Source organism: Tamandua tetradactyla, chromosome 11 (genome assembly GCF_023851605.1).
Source record: "Tamandua tetradactyla isolate mTamTet1 chromosome 11, mTamTet1.pri, whole genome shotgun sequence".
NCBI lineage: Eukaryota > Metazoa > Chordata > Mammalia > Pilosa > Myrmecophagidae > Tamandua > Tamandua tetradactyla.
In genome coordinates, this window is record NC_135337.1 from 102,614,934 (window position 1) to 102,633,622 (window position 18,689).

The window sequence follows — 18,689 nt, forward strand, 5'->3', positions numbered from 1 at the left end:
CCAAAAAGAACAAAGTACACCAAGCAGAATAAATCTTAGTAGGCTCACTCTGAGACACATAATTAGCAGAATATCAAATGCCAGAGATTGAGAAAATTCTGAAAGCAGCCAAAGAACAACTATTCATCACATATAAGTAATCAATAAAACTATGTGCCAATTTCTCATCAGAAAAATTGCCAGCCAAAAATTCTTTGTCTGTCAAAACCATCCTTCAAAATTAAAGGAGAGTTTAAAATATTCACAAATTAAATGAAACTGAGAGAGTTTGTTAATAAGATATCTGCCCTATAAGAATTACTAAAGGGAGTCCTGCAGGTTTAAAGGGAAAGACAGGAGAAATTGGCTTGGAATAGTTTGAAGCAAAGAACTTCACTAAAGATAACTGTTCCAATTTCAGACTGCCAGAATGTGATGTATCAGAATGGCTTTTAAGTGAGGGAATTTATTGTTTCAGATTTACTGTTATAAAGCCACGAAAATGTCCCAGTTAGAACAAGTCTATAAAAATGTCCACATTAAGGTACCAACAAGAGGTTACCTTCAGTCAAGAAAGGCTAATGAAGTTCAGGATTTTCTTTCTCAACTGGAAAGGCACATGGCAAACATGGCAATGTCTGCTGTCTCTCCAGGAGTCTTGTTTCATGAAGCTCCACCAAAGGTGCTTTTCTTCTTCATCTCCAAAGGTCTCTGGTTGCATGGTATTTCATGGATTTCATGGCTGTGAAGCCTTTTTCCAAAATGTTTCTTCTATTAAAGGATTCTGGTAAATTAATCAAGCCCCCCCAGAATGGAAGGAGTCTCATCTCCCTCTAATCAAGGCTTAATATCTACAATTGGTGTCACATCTCCATGAAGATAATTTAATCAAGTTTCCAACTTACAGTACTGAATAGGGATTAAAAGAAATGACTGCCTTCACAAGATGGACCAGGAAAGGGATAATTGTACTGTATCATCCATATATAACTCTATCTTTTGTTTCTATAAGAGACAGAATATAATTGATCAGGAAAAAAAGTCAAATTTCCTGATTATGGGCAATCAAAATATAAAGAGGTAATGTGGGGTTAAAAAATAGATACACAGCAGAAACTGAGGGATATTGTAAGCAGGGATTGTCTATGCTACTAAAGCTAAATTCAATAAGATTTAAGATGAGTTATCTTTTCAAATTACTAGTTCATAAGCTTATAATAAGTATAAGGATATAATTACAAATATTAAAATTGTAATTATATTTTATATCAATGTATTATAATGAAATATAATGGAATAATTATCATTTATCATGTAATTTATATATTACTTATAATTACATATAATTATAAATTACAATAATTTTAAATAGGAGATTATAATAATTATGGATTATAATCATTAGGTTATAATAAGATTTAAGGTAAGTTGTTATCTTTTCAGATAATTGTTACAGACATAGGCTGTGTTTTACCACACCCCAGTGCAATCACAAAGAAAGTATAAAAAATACACAAAAGCAAAACTGAGAAATGGATAAGAAAAGTACAGCACAAAAAATCATGCATACAGAATAAGAGGCTTCAATAAAGGAAAAGAGACATTAAAAATGACATACAAAAACCAAAGGACAAAATGGCTGAAGTACTGCCTTTACTGTAATAACACTGAATACTAATGGATTAAATTCTCCATTCAAAAGGCACACATTAGCAGAATGGATATAAAAGAAAAATTCAACTATAAGTTGTTTACAAGAAACTCACCTTAGATACAAAGACTCATGTAGGTTGAAAGTAAAAGAACAGAAAAAGATAGCAAATAATAACCAAACAAGAGTTCGACTAGCTAAGTTAATGTTGGACAAAATAGACTTTAAGTGTAAAGCAATTGGAAGAGACAAAGAGGGAAATTATATATTAATAAAGAGGTCAATCCACTAAGAAGAAATGGCAGTCATTCATATTTATGCACCTAACCACAGTGTACCAAAATACATGACACAAATGCAGGCAAACTGAAAGGAGAAATAGACACCTCCAAAATATTTACTACAGATTTCAATGCACCATTTTCACCGTTAAATATAACATCTAGACATAAGATCAATGAGGATACAGAAAACTTGAATAATATAACTGAACTAGACCTAACATATATATATAGAATAATGCTTCCTCAAATAACAAGATGCAAATTCTTCTCAAGTGCACATAGATCCACTATAGACCACATGTTGAGTCAAAAATCAAACTCGAAAAATTTTTAAGAGATTGGAATTACAGAGTGCCTCTTCTCTGACTACAGTGAACAAACCTGGAAATAAATTATAGGCAGAGAACTGGAAATTCAATAAATATGGACTTTAAATAACACACACATATAAAAAGAATGGGTCAAGAAGAAATTGCAAGGTAGATCACTAAATATCTTGAGACAGATGAAAATAACACTACCTATCAAAACTTATAGAATACAACAAAGACAGTAATGAGAGGGAAATTTATAAACCTAAATGCTTACATTAGAAAAAGAAAGCTAAAATTAAAGACTTAATGACACACCTCAAGGAACAAGTAAAAAAACAACAAACTAAACCCAAAAGGAAGCAGATAAGAAGAGATGAAAATAGGAAAACTCACAAACCAAAATTTGGTTGTATGAAATGACCAGTAAAATAGGGAAAACTTTAGGGCAGGCCACGGTGGCTCATCAGGTAGAGTTCTTGCCTGACATGCCAGAGACCCTGGTTGGATTCCTGGTGCTTGCCCATGCAAACAACCAAACAAACAAAGACAAAACTTTAGTTGGCCTTATAAAAAGAGAAAAGACATGTATTACTACTGACCCCATAGAGATAAAAAGGATCATAGAAGGATATTATGAACAACTGTAAACCAGAAAATTAGGCAACCTAGATGAAATGAATAAAGTTCTAGAAACACAGTAACAACCTACCCTGATTCTAGATGTAATAGAAGATCTCAACAGGTGAAATACAAGTAAGGAGATTGAATCACTCATTATAACCCTCCTAAAAAAGAGAAGCCAAGGACTAGATGGCTTCACAGGTTAATTGCACCAAACATTCCAAGAAGGATTAATACCAATCCTGCAAAACTCTTCCATAAAATTAAACAGGAGGGAACACTACCTTACTCATTCTATGATGCCAACATCACCTTAATAACAAATCCAGATAAACATAGTACAAGAGAAGAAAATTATAGATTGATTAACTTATGAATATAGATGTGAACATACCAAAGAGGATATATGCCATTTGAATCCAACTGCACAATTATAGAATTACACACCTTGATCATGTGGGATTTATCCAAGTTATGCAAGGATGGTTCAATGTAGGAAAATCAATTAATGCAATGCACCATATTAATAAAATGAAGGAAAAAACCCACAGGGTCAACTCAATTGATGCAGAAAAGGGAGAAGCTTTTTAAAAAATCTAACACCCTTTCTTGTTAAAAATATATGAAAATAGTAACAGAAGAAAACTTCCTCAACGTGATAAAGAACATAAATGAAATAGGTACTGCTAGCATCATACTCAGTGGTGAAAGGCTAGAGGCCTGTAGGATGTGGAACAAGACAAGGATGCCTACTATCACCACTGTTATTCAAAATTTTACTGCAAGTTCTAGCAAGAGCAATAAGACCAGAAAAAGAAATAAAAGACACCCGAATTATAAAGGAAAAAGAAAACTTTCCATATTTGCAGATGACATGATCCTATATATACAATGTCCAACAAACGTACACAAAAACTCCTTGAGCAGATAAATAATTCAGCAAATATAATAACTCAGCAAAGAGATGAGGAACAAGATCAACTGGCACAAATAAAGAGTGTTTCTATACACTTGTAATAAACAAACTGAAATGGAAGTCAGGAAAAAATGTTCCATTTACAATAGTAATTAAAGAATCAAAGATATTCCAATAACTTAATGAAGGATTTAAAGAATGTATAACTTGGAAACTCCAAATATTTTCTCAAAGAAATCAAAAGAAGATCTAAATAAAGAAGGGTATTCTGTGCTCTTGGGTTGAAAGACTAAATATTGTCAAGTTATCAATTAAACTTGAAATGATTGATGGATTCAACTTAATCCCAGTCAAAATTCCAACAGCGTACTTTGCAGAAATGGAAAAGCAATCATTAAATTTATTTTGAAGTAAAAGGGGTTCCAGATAGCCAAAAACAATTTGAAAAAGAATGATGTTCAGGGACTCATACATCCTGACTATAAAAATTATTGCAAAGGTATAGTAGTCAAAATAGCATGGTATTGGGGCAGTGCAACAGTGCAATGGTGGCTCAGTGGCAGAATTCTTGGCTGTCATCCTGAAGACACAGGTTTGATTCCCAGGGTCTGCCCATGCAAAACAAACAAACAAAAAAACAAACAAAAAACAGGCACCATGATTGATATATTGAAGAATGAAATGAAATTGGGAGTTCAGAAATAGATGCTCAAATCAGTGTTTAATTGAGTTTTAACATGGGGCCTGGTCCACTCAATTGGGAAATCGTATATATATATATATATGTATGTATCAAAGAATTAAAAGCAGGTGTACTGGTTTGAAGTGATATATGTACCCTAGAAAAGCCATGTTTTAATCCTAATCCCATTTTGTAAGGGCAGCTGTTTCTTCTAATCCCTATTCAATATTGTATGTTTGAAACTGTAATTAGATCATCTCCCTGGAGATGTGATTTTGATTGAGAGTGGTTGTTAAGCTGGATTAGGTAGAGGCATGTCCCCACCCATTTGGGTGGGTCTTGACTAGTTTCTGAAGTCCTATAAAAGAGATTCAGAGAGAGCAGAGAATGCTGCAGCACCATGAAACATGGAGTCCACGAGCCAGCTACCTTTGGAGATGAAGAAGGAAAATGCCTCCTGGGGAGCCTCATGAAACAGGAAGCCAGGAGAGAAAGCTAGCAATTGATGCCATGCTCGCCCTCTGCCCTTCCAACTGGGAGAGAAACTGTGACTATATTCACCATGTGCCTTCTCACTTAAGAGAGAGACCCTGAACTTCATTGGCCTTCTTGAACCAAGGTGTCTTTCCTTGAATACCTTGATTGGACTTTTCTATAGACTCATTTAAATTGGGACATTTTCTCGGCCTTAGAATTGTAAACTAGCAACTTATTAAATTCCCCTTTTAAAAGTCATTCCATTTCTGGTATATTGCATTCCGGCAGCTAGCAAACTAGAACAGCAGCATCTCACACAAATATTTGCACACAAATGTTCATGGTGGCATTGTTCACAGCTGTCAACAGATGGAAACATATCAAGCATTCTTCGCCTGATGAAAGGATAGACAAAATGTGGTATATACATAGAATGGAATATAATTCAGGATCAAAATGATAAATACTGTCATACCTCAATCATATAGACTAACTATATAATAAAAATTTTCTGAACTAAAGTGGAGAGCATGGGTTAGCAGGTTGGGGCTTCTAAAGGATCTGTCATGGGTAGGTTCATGTGTGAACTTGGCCAGGTGGTGATGCCCACTTGTCTGGTTGGGCAAGTACTGGCCTGTCTGTTGCTGTGAAGACATTTCATAGAAATAGATCATGATCACGTCAGTTGCATCCACAGCTAATGCCATTTGTAATCAGCCAAGGGGAGTTTCTTCAATGAGTGATGCTCAGTCTAATCACTGGAAACCTTTTAAGGAGGATTCAGAAGAGACATGCTCTCCTCCTGCTTTGGTTGGCAAGCCTCTCCTGTGGAGTTCATCGAGACCCTCCATTGGAGTCATCAGCTTCACAGCCTGCCCAATGGATTTTGTACTCTGCATTCCCATTATTACCTGGGATGCTTTTATAAATTTTATATTTGCGGTTATTTCCTGTTGATTCTGTTTCTCTAGGGAACCCTAACTAATACAGCTTGCTAACAGGAGTGGTTCTTAAGAAACAGAATCTTAAAAATAATGGTTTTTACAATTTATTTTCTACTCTGACTGGACTTAAAGGCTCTAAGGACTCTGATTCCCATAATCAGAATGATACTGCCAGTTCATGGGGTGAGTTGACAAAAGAGATATTGAAAATATTACCATTTGATTCTTCCAGTGCTTCACTTGGGGGATAATGTTTTTGACACCTTTATGGAGTTTTGTGGATATGGGAGGTTTAGAGATGTTGGCTGGTTGTTGTTAGATATGGTGTATACATTAATGAGTGAAAGGGATGGGCTTAAGACTTCAAGTGAGAAGCTTAAGCACTGTCTGACAGATGTAAATGTTCCTATGAGTGTCCTGAAGGAAAATCTTATTTCCTGTAGCCATAGACATTAGATCTCTGAAAAGCAGACTCAGAATCTTATTGTTAAAGTAGAAAATTTACAACGTAAACTGAAGTCTCAGTCTTGCATGGTGTCTGCTGTTAAAGTGAGGGCATTGATTGGAAAGGAGTGGGACCCTGAAAAATATGATGGCAACATATGGATTGATAATGCCATCAGTGAAGAGGTTGAAACCCTATGTCATGCTGAGTCTTCTCTACATAACCCTGTAATAGTCTGCCCTGAGGACATAGCTACCCCACCTCCAGCCTGCCCTGATGAGTTAGCCACCCAAACTCCACCTGAAGAGATTAGCCGTAGAGTGATTAATCTTGTTTCACTAGATGAAAGTGCTAATGAATGCCCTGAAGCAAATGGCTTGGAAGATACTTCTAATTCCATTCATGACCCCCACCACCATCCCTCATTTCTTCCAGACATATAACTAGACTAAACTCCTAACAGGCCTCAAACGGTGAGGTACAAAGTATCACCCGTGAGGAGGTACATTATTCTCCAAAAGAACTGCGAGAGTTTTCCAATTTATATAGACAGAAATCAGGGGAATATGTGTGGCAATGGGTTTTAAGGGTGTGGGATAATGGTGGGAGAAATATAAAGCTGGATTAGGCTGAATTTATTGAAATGGGCCCACTAAGCAGGAATTTTGCATTCAGTGGTATAGATTGAGGGGGTTAGAAAAGTTATTAACAGTTTGTTTGTATGGTTGGCTGAAACATGGATCAAAAGGTGGCCAACATTACCTGAGCTTAAAATGCCAGAACTTCCCTGGCATAAAGTAGATGAGGGGATCCAGAGGCTTAGAGAGATTGGAATGTTAGAATGGATTTATCATGCAAAGCCTGCTATTACACCCTAGGAATTTCTTACCAAAACTGTAAGAAATAAATTTGTGAGACTAGCACCATCATCCCTGAAGAGCACTGTAGTTGCTTTTCTCTGTAGGTCACATATTACTGTGGGAACTGCTGTCACTGAGCTGGAATCCTTAACATAATGGGGATTATGGGATCCCGAGTTGGCAGAAACCAGTTGGCAGCACTTAATGACCAAAGATAAGGTGGATGTGGCTATCATAATAGACAGCAGACTCAAAGAAGGAGTCAAAACAATCTGACTCACAGAGACTTGTGGCATTGGTTAGTAAATCACGGGGTACCTAGAAGTACAATAAATGGGCAGTCTACTAAATTCTTGTTTGAGCTGTATTAAAAAAAAGTGTTCTAGGTCAAATGAACAGAAGTCTAACTTGAATTCCAAAAACAAAGAGTCACAGCCCCTAAATCAATTTCCAGACTTGAGACAGTTTGCAGATCCACAGCCCCTTGAATGAGGGGGAGGCCAGGTCCCTTTGGGGGAGGACACTGTTACACTGCCCCAAATTTATACTGTTAATCTTCCTCCAAACCATTCCCCAAGGAGACTGATGGCCTTTTACCAGAGTAACTCTGCATTGTGGAAAAGGAAATGATCAGATGTTTAGGGAATTATTAGACACTGGTTCAGAAGTGACATTAATTCCAGGGGACTCACAATGTCACTCTGGTCCACCAGTCAGAATGGGGGCTTACTGAGGTCAGGTGATCGATGGAGTTTAACTCAGGTCCATCTCACAGTGTGTCCAGTGGGCCTCCAGACCCATTCTATAGTTATTTCCCTAGTTCCAGAATACAAAATTAGATAGACATACAGAACTACTGGCAGAATCCACACATTGGCTCTCTAAATCATACCGTGAGGGCTAATTATGGTGGGAAAGGCCAAATGGAAGCCACTAGAACAGCCCCCACCTAGCAAAATAGTAAACCAAAAGCAGTACTGGATTCCTGGAGGGATTGCAGAGATTACTGCTATTCTTAAGGACTTTAAGGATGCAGGGGTGGTGATTCCCACCACATCCCCATTCAACTGTCCTATTTGGCTTGTGCAGAAAACAGATGGGTCTTGGAGGATGATAGTGAATTATTGTAAGTGCAACCAGGTGGCAATTTCCATTGCAGCTGATGTTCCAGATGTGGTATTATTGCCTGAAGAAATCAATACATCCCCTGGTACCTAGTATGTTGCTATTGATCTGGCAAATGATTTTTTCTCGGTAGCTGTTAGAAAGGACCACCAGAAACAGTTTTCTTTCAGCTGGCAAGGTTAACAATATACTTTCACTGTCCTACCTCATGGGTATATCAACTCTCCAACCCTATATCATAATCTTGTCCACAGGGAACTTGATCATTTCTCCCTCCAACAAGACATCACATTGGTCCATTTAACTGATGATATGCTGATTGGATCTAGTAAGCAAGAAGTAAAACTACTCTAGACTTACTGGTAAGGCATTTGTGTGTCAGAGGATGGGAGATAAATCCAACAAAAATAAAGGGATCTTCCACCTCAGTGAAATTTCTAGGTGTCCAGTGGTGTGGGTTATGTTGAGATATCCCTTCTAAGGTGAAGGACAAGTTCCTGCATCTGGCCCCTCCTATAATCAAAAAAGAGGCACAACACCTAATTGGTCTCCTTCAACTTTGGTGACAACATATTCCTCATTTGAATGTATGACTCTGGCCCATTTATCGAATGACCAGAAAAGCTGCTAATTTTGAGTGGGGACCTAAACAAGAGGAGGCTCTGCAACAGGTCTAGATTGCTGTGCAAGCTGCTGTGCCATTTGGACCACATGATCCATCAGATCCAATGGTTCTGGAAGTGTACGTGGCAAACAGAGATGCTGTCTGGAGCCTTTGGCAGTCCCCTCTAGGAGAATCACAATGCAGAGCCTTAGGATTTTGGAGCAAAGCTTTACCATCTGATGCATGTAACTGTTCTCCTCTTGAGAAACAGCTTTTTGTCTGCTACTGGACTTTAGAAGAGACTGAATGCTTAACCATGGGAAACCAAGTTACCATGAGACCTGAGTTGCCTATCATGAGCTGGATGTTGTGTGATCCACCAAGCCATAAAGTTGGGCTTGCACAACAACAGTCCATCGTGAAAGTGGAAATGGTATACATGAGATAGGGCCAGAGCAGGTCTTGAAAGCACAAGTATGTTACATGAGGAAGTGGCCCAAATGCCTATAGTCTCCACTCATGCCACATTTATGTCTCTTTCCCAAACCAGAGCTGTGGCCTCTTAGGGAGTTCCTTACAGTAGATTGGATGAGGTAGAGAAAACTTGGGTCTGGTTTACAGATGGTTTGGCACAATATGCGGGTACCATGCAAAAGTGGACAGATACAGCACTCCAACCTCTTTCTGAGATGTCCTTGAAGGAGAGTGGTGAGGGGAAATCCTCCTAGTGGGCAGAAATTTGAGCAGTGCGCCTGGTTGTTCATTTTGCTTGGAGAACTGGCCAGAGGTGTGTTTGTATACTGATTCGTGGGCTTTTGCCAATGGTTTGGCTGGATGGTCAGGGACTTACAAAGACCATAATTGGAAAATTGGTGACAAAGAAGTCTGGGGAAGAGGTATGTGGATAGACCTTTCTGAGTGGGCTGAAAACATGGTATTTGTGTCCCATGTGAATGTGCAACAGAAGGTGACTTCAACATAGGAAGGTTTTAATAATCAAGTAGATAAGATGACCCATTCTGTGAATACCTGTCAGTTCTTTCACCAGCAACTCCTGTCATTACCCAATGGGCTCATGAACAGAGTGATCATGTGGTAGGGATGGAGGTTATGCATGGGCTCAGTAACATGGACTTCTACTTACCATGGCTGACCTGACTACAACCACTGCTGAGTGCCCAATCTGCCAGCAGCAGAGACCCATACTCTGCTCCTGTTATGGCAACATTTCCCAAGGTGACCAGCTGGCTGCATGGTGGCAGGTTGATTATGTTGAACCACTCCCTTCATGGAAGGGGCAGTGATTTTTTCTAACTGCAGTAGATACATACTCTGGATTTGGGTTTGCTTTCCCTGCATGCAATGCTTCTTCCAAAACTACCATCTTTGGACTTATAGAAGGTCTTATCCATCATCATAGTATTCCATAGAGCATTTTTTCTAGTCAAGAAACACACTTAATGGCAAATGAAGTGTGGGAATGCACACACACTTATGAAATTCTCTCATCTCACCATGTTCCCCATCATTCAGAGGCAGCTAGGTTGATAGAGTGGTGGAATGGCCTTTTGTTTCTTCCACCAGGAGAAACAACAATGATTCCATTGAAGTGGAATCTAAAACTGCCACCTGCTCACTTTTGGCTACTCATGTCCCAGGATCAACAAGCCAAGAAGGGGATTATGTTACTGGCTGGGGTGATTGACCTTGACTGTCAGGGGGAATTAGGACTGCAACTACACAATGGAGGCAAAGAAGAGTTTTTTTGGAATATAGGAGATCCCCTAGAGCATCTTTTAGTACTACCGTGCCCAGTGATTAAAATTAATGGAATATTGCAATAACCCAATCCAAACAGGACTACCAATGGCTCTGAAACTTCAGGAATGAAGGTGTGGGTCACCCCACCAGGCAAAGAACCACAGCTAGCTGAAGTGCTTGCTGAGGGTAAATGGAACATAGAATGGGTAGTAGAAGAAGGTAGTGATCAATATGAACTCTGACCATGTGATCACTTACAGAAACAAAGACTGTAATGGTATTTCATTAATGTTATAGTGTTTGAGTTGTAAGATATCAAGTTTAAGGATGAACATTACCCAAGTACTAGCACCCTACTCTGGAGAGATTTAATGTGTTTCCATTTGTATACAGAACAGTTGAGTATTAGGTGAGGAAAAAATGTGTCTTGTATTGTTTTCTATTTAGAAATTAAGTATGGTTTAAGGTGATGCATCTAGCTGCCAAGTTGACAATGGGTAGACTGTCATGGTTAGGTTCATGTGTCAACTTGGCCAGGTGGTGAGACCCCTTTGTCTGGTTGGGCAAGTGCTGGTCTGTCTGTTGCTATGAAGATATTTCATAGAATTAAATCATGATCACACTGGCTGCATTCACAGCTGATTCCATTTGTAATCAGCCAAGGGGAGTATCTTCTGCCATGTTTCCATCAAAATCCCTTTTCCTAAAGGCAGAATAATCCCTATTCAATACTGTAGGTTTGAAACTTTAATCAGATCATTTCCCTGGAGATGTGATTTAATCAAGAGTGGCTGTTAAGCTGGTGATGACATGTGTCCCCATTTGGGTGAGTCTTGATTAGTTTCTGAAGTCCTATAACAGAGGAAACATTTTGGAGAATGGGAGATTCAGAGAGAGCAGAGCAGAATGACACTAACTATGAGAAGCAGAAGTCCAATAACCAGTGACCTTTGGAGATGAAGAAGGAAAATGCCTCCTAGGGAGCTTCATGAAACAGGAAACCAGGAGAAGAAGCTAGCAGATGACACCGTGTTCATCATGTGCCCTTCGAGATGAGAGAGGAACCCTGATTGTATTCACCATGTGTCTTTCCAGCTAAGAGAGAAACTGTGACTGTGTTTGCCATGTGCCTTCCACTTGAGAAAGAAGCCCTGATGGATATGGTATATGTGAGTTTTTTCCTTTTTCTTTCTTTTTCTGGAGTGATGCAAATTTTCCCAAAAAATGATCATAGTGATGAATACACAAATACATGATGATATTGTGAGCTGTTGATTGCATACCATGTATGGAATGTTTGTACATTAAGAATGTACAAAGAAGAAATTAGGAAAATATTTCAATTATAATGGTATCTAAAATCTCTAGGAACAGATTTAAACAAAGATAAACAATGCATGTATACCAAAAGCTATTAATGTTGAAAGAAATTAAAGAATACCTAAGTCACTGGCTAGATATCTCATGCGTATGGTTTGAAAGAGTCAAATTTCAGTGCAATATAATCCAAAACAATATACCACTTGAATACTATCCCATCAAAATCCAAGAAGATTTAGAAAAAAAGTCCTCAAATTCTATAGAATTTCAGGCACTGAATAACCAAAACAAACTTGATAAAGGACATAGTTGGGGACTCAAACTTCCTCATTTCAAATTGAACTATAAAATAATAGTAATCAGGGCGGGCCATGGTGGCTCAGCAGGTAAGAATGCTTGCCTGCCAAGCCCAAGGACCCGGGTTCGATTCCCGGTGCCTGCCCATGTAAAATAATAATAGTAATCAGAACAGTGTGATTCAGGAACATAAATAGACAAATATATCAATGGAACAGAATAGAAAGTACAGAAATAAAACCACATATCTTAGCCAATTGATTTTCAACGTGTGATTTACAGACATATGATGGGGAAAGAATAGCACCTTCAAAAAATAAAGTTAAACTTCTACCAACTAACAAATTCTCAAAATTAGAAAGCAGATTAGAAGTTATGTGGGGAATGGAAGAGAGGAAAGTGAGAGTACTTCTTTGTAAAAATATTAAAAGTATATAAAGATAAAAAGAACAATAGAGTTAAAATAATCTAAAAATGTTACAGATTCAAAAGATTGATATTAAAAATGTAGCTTTATATACTTCAGAGAAAAATATTTATTTTTTGATAAATGGTGAAGTGTTCAGACAGATCTAATTTTCATACTATGTGGAATTGTAATCATTACAAAAGTTAATGAAATTTTCATCACTATTTCATAATGAAAAATGTATGACAATTAAAGAAAGTTATGATCATGGAAATATAAGAACTATGTTAATTTTCAGGTAAAAATTTTAAATTGTTACAAATAAAAGTAAATATTGATGATTTTACATTCTTACTGGTAGAACTTAACATGCATTTCTCAGGGAAGAACAGATAAATTAAGTGTAAGATAAATGATTTAAAAAAACAAGTAGAAAAGCACAGAACTGATCAGGAAGAGTGACTTTGTTGGGATGCTACATATGCTGCCCTTATCACTTGATTTCCTGTCTGTGTGCCACTCGACCCAGAGGGCAAGACACCACTTTCCAGGGTGGAAAACAGAGTTGGAAAAGGTGGAAACTGATTCCAGAGAGACAAAAAAAATCCCAACATCATAGAAAAAAAAAGAAAATTTCCCCTAAAAGATATAAAATTCATATTTGTGGGTAGGTGGGGAGGAGTGATAATGGGGATAAAGGGTGCTAATAAGCTCTCTGGTCCATTTGATAGAGTTCAGACTAAATGGAGGGGGACACATATACCATACGTCTACTCCAGAATGAGGCAGTCAAGTGTGCCTGGCACAGCTGTATGTTGACTCCTTAATTTGATGGTTGGAGAAAGATAGTGCATAGAATTTATCAACTCAAGGAATCAACACTTTTTTAGTGAATTTGAGAGTGACAAAATGGAGGGACCTTGGATCCGGGGCTTTTGTTTGGAGAATAGCTGCTTGTGCCAGTAAGTATGTATATATGTGTGACTGGGTATTTGGACTCTGTTCTGTCACATTGTTCAGTTGTACTAATTTTGTTCCACTAACATATTGTCCAAATTATTACAGCCAGCCTAAACATTTAGAAATTGTTATTTTATCTTTTGTATCTTTGTTATTTATGAAGAACATAAACTGTGCCTACATTTTATATAAACACAGTAAACAATGAGTTGTCTTTGTCCTATAGAAGTTGATTACATTGGAATCTTTATGAACAGATTGCTCCAATTTGACTTGATAATCAAATGTTTTCATTAAAATTTATGAGAATTTATATGCATTTTACATCATCCTAATTATTTTATAAGACATGCTACTTTTGCACTTAATTTAAGAAACCAGTTTCACAGATTTAGTATATTTTGCAGTAGAGTTGGAGTCACAAAAAATTTTTTAGTTTGTAAATATTTAGTTTCTATGTTATTAATTCTGCTTATAAAAAAGTGAATTATAACAACCATTGTTTATGACTCAAAAGAAAGAATGACAACTACTGACTAATCAGAGTTTATGGGTCCTCATGGGTTTTGTTTCTTAGGAGAGGCTGTGACATATGTCACACCCTTCTATAATTGAAGTCTAGGGACTGAACTCTCTGAAGATAGAAAACATTTAAGATCTATTACAGAGTGAAGTTTAAAAGTCTCTTGAAATGTGAGTGCTTTCCAAAATCTAAGCACTGATGCTGTATCTTTTCTGTAAGACACAATAAAAAAATATTGAAATATAGCTAAGAGTCAGACAGTGACTGTCACTTTCCAAAATACAGGGAAGAGAATATATTCATTGCATCTACAATTTGACCACACCAGTAAGTATGACAAAGTCTTCCTTTTTGAGAATCCATTATCTCTTTTGCTGATTTCACATGGTATTGGTGAGATCAAATGAGATGATGTATTTGAAAAAGATTTTGCAATACTATACATGATCATATAAGTGTAAATCTTCCTCAGCTTGTTTATTAAAATTATGCATATTTTACTAATTCACTATATTGTGTGTATGACATTCTGAGGGTTCCATGATTTCACCTCCAAACCTGGGCTCATTCACACTTTTGTATTGAGAACAAGAGTGGAGATAAAAAGGGACATGCTTCTTTTTTAAATTTTTTAAAATTTAAAAGAGATTACATTTTTAAAATTTATTAAAAGCATTTCATGAAGCCATTATGATAAATATGAGTATATTCAAAGAAGTTGACATAGCTTCACAGAAACAGCCATGTACAATGCATCTTCAATATGTTGCTTTACATTAAACTGATTGAATTTCACACCTGAAGAAAGACTTAGGTAACACACAACAGATATTTCTAGTTCACAGATTATTAAGGAATTGATTTGCCCTGAAGCAGAACTCAGTTGTGTCACTCATGAATCAGATTCTTCAAATATACTACATGATAAAATGCTCTGAGTCAATAGCAACAAATTGAAGTAAAGAAGAATTTAATGAGGCTTTATTTAGCTAAATTACACAGTGTGTGAAGCTTATATAGCATCTGGAGAAGTGGGACATGCTGGCATGTGTGGATAGAAATTGCCAGGTTGAAAAATAACAAGAGGTCTAAGGAAATGTAGCCCATTGTGGTTGGGCATCCTCAAAAAGTCTCATGCCAACACGTCTCCACTCTCCAGTTGAATCCTAGTTTATACTCTCTTCACCTTCATCTCCATTCATATTACATAATCTCTAATCACCAGACTTTCTGTAATTAATCTTTATTTTTCCTTTTCCTTTCTATTTGCTACTTTCTTTGAATCCATTTTCCTTATATGCTTTTATCTCTTTTCACATGCTTAATTTTCCTTTCACTAAGTCACTTTTCTTATTCTTTCAGTGTCTATTATTTTTTTGGTCTTCTCCATTTTCCAGTAATGATTTACAAGAAAGCATTGAAAAGGACCCAAACAGCCTTATTTCAATATGAAATTTTGATGATCTTATGTTTAAACTGAAAGTAAAAAGAAATTGTTTGATCTGTTCTTTGTGTTGCTCACCTTCAGAAAAGGACCTACTTGGTATTTATTTAAGTAGGTTAAACTATTTTCTATATTCTTGTTACAGGGCATTTGGACTCCCTCATCACATTAAATGTATTAAATACATAATTGTCTAACAAATGAATGCATTTTATTCCTGCTTAGCAGTTATTCTCTGGTTTCAATATTTGTCCTAACTCACTCTTGTAGCTATTCTTGTATGCTCAAAAGGTAGACTGGGAATGAATATTAATGTTATGTCTTTTTTTCTGTGTCATTAAAACAAACCAAATGTCACTAATAATTTCTTTTCCTACTGTATAGCATGTTCTTCATTTGTGTATAATGGTAGAATTTATTTAGTATATCAATACACAATCAGAATTTTTAGGGGAAAGTGTCAGCTACAAAAGCTAAATTTTCACAGAAAATAGACTGCTATGACAGGTATAGTCTACACAAAGCTTTAAGGAGTAGCTTACAGAGTAGTTCTTAATAATCTGGGTGGGGTATTATTTGGTTTGATATACACTATTTGCTAACTTGCTGATATAAAATAGAAAAAGCTTGATGTATTGGCATATAAGCCAGAGAACATTAAGCTATGCAAGAGAGAAAAGACAGTTGAATTATCTTTTGTAGCAAACATTTTGAAAGTTACTATGTGCTTAATATTTTTAATGGAAGAAAGTCTAGACAACAATTATAATCCCTCACCAGGGTAAATGATCATCAAAAAATACCTATTGGTATCAGAAAGTATGATCTTGTTATACCAAGTATGGTTGTACTAAAAGCAGCTAAAACAACAACGATATAATAAAAAAGACATTATTAAGTATGTAAGGAAAGAACATGTTAGAGTATTTCAGGCCTACATGTCTGGAAGTCCAGGAGAATTTTTTTGTAGGGGTTTTTTCAAATTTGTGGCAAAATTATTCTTGGGAGCTATCTAAATAGTGTGGCGTTTTAGAGATGGAGCATAACAATGTAGGCTAGAGACAGTAATTGGTAGCTATTTGCTACAACCTGAGAGTTGATTATACTCCAACCTGTCCTTTCCTTACTCCATTGTCACTGCCTTGTCTTTACTCAAGTTACCCAAGGCAGCTGCAGATATCTCCTCTCTAGTTTGCATAGTCCTAAACCTTCCAATACATCTGTTGTTGTAGGGTTGAGAGATCCCCTTAAAGGCAAAATTGATTCATAGGAATTCTGCTGCTTCACACCACAGCTTAAACCATTTTAATACCTCTTTGATATTTGCTGATTAAATATTAATCTGGCTCATTTTTCACAGTGACCTACACCTCACACAAACACACCTCCATCTCTGGCTGTTGTGAAGCAGGTATTTTACACAGTCACACCTGTATTCACTGTGATGGAACAGACTCCATCAGCATCCAAAATAGCACAGGGAAGTGAAACTTTTAAGGATCATGAAAGGATTTTCTTTTGTTCCTCAGATATTTATCATGTTCAATTTATAACATTTTGTTGTGATGGAAAGATTCTTTTTCCCAAATATGACTGTCCCCTTCTCACATGTATTGGGAGAAACAAAATTATTCTCAGGAAAGTGTGTCTTTTTTATAAGAAAATATTGAGACTAGTGTTTAGATTAGACTGTTTCTAGAGCTTGTTATTAAGTGGAGCGGTTAAAGTGTAGACTAGTAAATTTTTCCAAATAAAGTTGAATACATGTCATGACAGGGTGCACTGATCCCATGCTATCTTACACTGGGCTTGTGAAATACAAGCCTATACTGACTGTGAAACTGTCAATATTTTAATAAGTTATGACTCAGTTTTCTTGTCTGTAAAATAGAAAACACTTCTTACATTGGTCTCTGTGAAGGATTAATGATAGAAAAAACAGGAAAATATGAGATCAATTCAAATAACTGTTACTGTAAGTAAATTGCTTGAAAATAAAGACTAGTGAAAATATCTGATATGTCATGTGCATTGCCTGGTAGAGGGTCTTGCCCATGGTATGCATTCAAAAACATTTTCCTAAAATAATAAATAAGCAGCTGCCTTCTCTGCAACTTCCAGATAAGACAAAATAGCCATCATGAAGTTGAGAAATCAGACATTCAACCCTGACTTTGTGCTACTGAAAATCTTCAATCACAACCCCATCAACACCTTCTTTTTCTCTCTGGTCCTGGGCATCTTCACAGTGGCATTCATGGGTAACACTGCCATGGTTCTCCTCATCTACCTGGACACCCAACTCTGCAGCCCCATGTACTTCTTCCTAAGCCAACTCTCCCTCATGGATCTCATGCTTATTTGCACCACAGTACCCAAAATGGCCTTCAACTACTTGTCTGGCAATAAATCCATCTCTATGGCAGGTTGTGGGACACAGGCATTCTTTTATGTGTCCTTACTTGGGCTGAATGTTTCCTGTTGGCTGTCATGGCTTATGACCGCTATGTGGCTATATGCCACCCTCTCCAATACACCATCCTCATGAATCAGAAACTGTGTGTACTCATGACTGTTGCTTCCTGGATCCTGGGATGTCTTGATGGTATCATTGTGCTTGCAGTTGCATTGTCATTCACTTACTGCAGATCTCTGGAAGTTCATCACTTTTTCTGTGATGTTGCTGCCCTTCTACCTCTATCCTGCACAGATACCTCTTTCTTTGAAAAACTGCTTTTCATTTGCTGTATGGTGATGCTAATCTTCCCAGTCTCAGTTATTATCATTTCCTATTCCCATGTCCTTCAAGCTGTCATCCACATGGGCTCTAGGGAAAGCCGTCACAAGGCCTTCACCACTTACTCCTCCCACCTGGCTGTGCTTGGGCTCTACTATGGTGCTGCCATGTTCATGTACATAAGACCAGCCTCAAAGCATATCCCTGACCAGGACAAGATGGTGTCAGCCTTTTATGCCATTCTCACACCCATGCTGAACCCCCTGATCTACAGCTTCTGAAACAAAGAGGTATCCAGGGGTCTTAAGAAGCTGTTGGAAAAAGAAGTTATTGTAA

General features: G+C 37.1%; 1 long non-coding RNA gene and 1 pseudogene across 1 annotated transcript in view; both read left to right on the forward strand.

The window, feature by feature from the left end:
* Positions 1-12,032, forward strand: part of LOC143649761 (uncharacterized) — a 36,802-nt gene extending 24,770 nt beyond the window's left edge. The window contains exon 3 of the long non-coding RNA XR_013159155.1: positions 11,759-12,032. This is a non-coding gene — a long non-coding RNA (uncharacterized LOC143649761). The remainder of the gene's footprint in view (positions 1-11,758) is intronic.
* Positions 12,033-16,522: 4,490 nt separating this feature from the next.
* Positions 16,523-18,689, forward strand: part of LOC143649339 (olfactory receptor 2M4-like) — a 12,263-nt pseudogene continuing 10,096 nt past the window's right edge.